The following is a 2,519-nucleotide window of genomic DNA, read 5'->3' as shown; positions in this document are numbered from 1 at the left end:
GTAAGTATCTCTATAGACCCAACACGGTCAAACTTCAATAGAAGCTCCATTAAGGCCAAACCTTTATTACTGCCCAGTATCTTCATCAGTTATGCTATATTATGTACCATACCTGCCAACACTTAAAATTACAATCTTTGGACAATATTCCTGCTGAATCACTATGCTCCATGTTCTCTCTATATGTTTGCATGTTACTGTGGGTGCAATAGTTTTCTCCTACATCCCAAAAGCAGACTTTTTGACTAATTGGTTCCCCGCAAAAATGGCCTAAGCTACATTAGACTTTGACTATTGGACATTTGGACTATTGGAATAGACTATGGTTGGGCCAGAGTGTTGTCACCCTATATCAAGACGTCCCTGCACAAGGACCTCTAAAGCTGTTACTATGTATTATTAAAAAGTGTTTGTACACTCAACAACAAAAAATTGAATACATTGCTGTTTACCAGTTATTTTTTTAATGTTGTTTCCAGTCTTTACACATTGTGATTTTAGTAGTACCACCATTGAAGTCCTAGGATTACCGCACTGAGGTGTCCTGTATCAGGACAACAGGAAAAAGAAAGGACCACAAAACCCTGCCCCTCCCCCAGGGTCCATACCATATAGGGACGTGATTCTCTTGGATATACCTGTAATAAAACTTATAAAAGATTTTAGCAATTGGCTCTATAGCTTACTGTAACTTAAAACTATAGACATTAAACTATTCTGGATGTCTTCTATGCTGAGTTTCAGCTGTTCTGTTTACCCTTGAGAGTGCCTGCCATTATTACATTTATAATAACCACTTAAAATATCCAGGACACTTTACACCCCCAGGGCAAACCCTATCGGCCATTCACAACATTTCCTATTACCTTTAGTTGATAACTGCGGTGTATATATGACTGTAATAGATTTTTAAAAAAAGATGTATCCAGGATCATAATTTTTTGACATATCTCAAAAATTGTAGTCTTCAGGAAGGAGCTCTTCATAATGCAGACACTGACAGTGCTATTTTCAATCCCGAGTGCTCGGGCTATGTAAAGTCCTCATTATAATTTGAAGAGTTATATAAGAGTGCTGCATTGGCAAAATGTCCACATCATCAAATCATCATATAAATATTTCAGGTAGTAAATATTGCTTATACTGTAGATACCATTTAGGTATTTGTAATTTTATCAGGCTTGTAATTCCCAGTAATACATGCGGCATGACCCTTATCCACCTCCAAAATCCCTAAGGATTATAGAAATATGAGACTACCTCCGTTTATCGACTATTAATATATATTTTTTATAGTACTATGGTTTGTCCTGGAGCATGATGTTCTTTACAGAATTGTTAATCCTGAGATAAACTGTGCAAGGTGTCAGCATATCAGCAATGATCTCAGCAGTAGATATGACTCCGATTAAATCAGTTCTACAGATAATTACCTTTAGAAGAAGGAATGATAAATGAGGGTCTAATCAAATAAATGTGGAAAATGTTTAATTTCAAACCTTTAATTTATTTATGTGAAGGTTGCATTGGTCTCACATTTTTTTTAACAAGTTCCAGGAAAACTACTTTCAACACAGGCTGGTGTGTAGAAAACATTTTTCGTAGTGAAGGTGGACATTTACCACTTAGAAAACGAATGACCAACGATAGATCTACCATTATCACAATAATTTTGAACGATCATATAGTGCAGGATTCTGTACATGCTGTAACGATACAACTGTTCAAATATAATCCACCAATAATTTACACACACAGATACGATCATTTGAACGATGCAGGAAGTGACATGTACCAGAGAAAGGACCGCAGAACCATCCACAATCACCACACAACCATACACACAACAGATAGCGAACATTCCGCCAGGATCGTTGTTCATTAACAGCGACATTCCTCATTCATTGGCATCACTGGCCTGTTGTGGATTTGTTTTGTTAATGATTATCGAAGGATCAGTTGTTAATCGTTCATTTCCAAGGACAATTATTGTTTGTGTGTACATAGTTTAAGGTAGTTCAGAAATACCTGTTCACATTTATGTGTCTTAGTACAATCATCCAATGTATGTAATACCTGCAAATATAATGGATGATGACAGTGCAATTACTATCAATAGCATGGTATTTTCTGCATTTTGTTAAGTGTCTACTTACTGTACAAATGATTTGAACATGTTGATATTTGATCTCTTCATTGAGCTATGTTAAACATTTTTAGTATTTGGCACATTTAGGTTTATTGTCACTAGCTGGAAGAAGGAACCAGAGCACACAGGAAGGACCATACATCTGACACTTATCACACACATTAGTTTTCAGCTAGCTCCTGACATCTGTCGCTGGGGTGGCAGGAGAGTTAATATAAAACTTGTCTTTTGTAGCCATGGCTTTGGTTTGAGATTTTAAGGTGTTAAGACTCCAATATATGTTATCCTTTCTTTGTTCATAAAATGCATACAAATATGAAATACAAAAATGCAAAAAAATCAAATTTTTGATAAGCAGAATATGAACCAG

This window comes from Pyxicephalus adspersus, chromosome 1 (genome assembly GCF_032062135.1).
Source record: "Pyxicephalus adspersus chromosome 1, UCB_Pads_2.0, whole genome shotgun sequence".
Lineage (NCBI taxonomy): Eukaryota > Metazoa > Chordata > Amphibia > Anura > Pyxicephalidae > Pyxicephalus > Pyxicephalus adspersus.
This window is presented reverse-complemented; position numbering follows the sequence as displayed.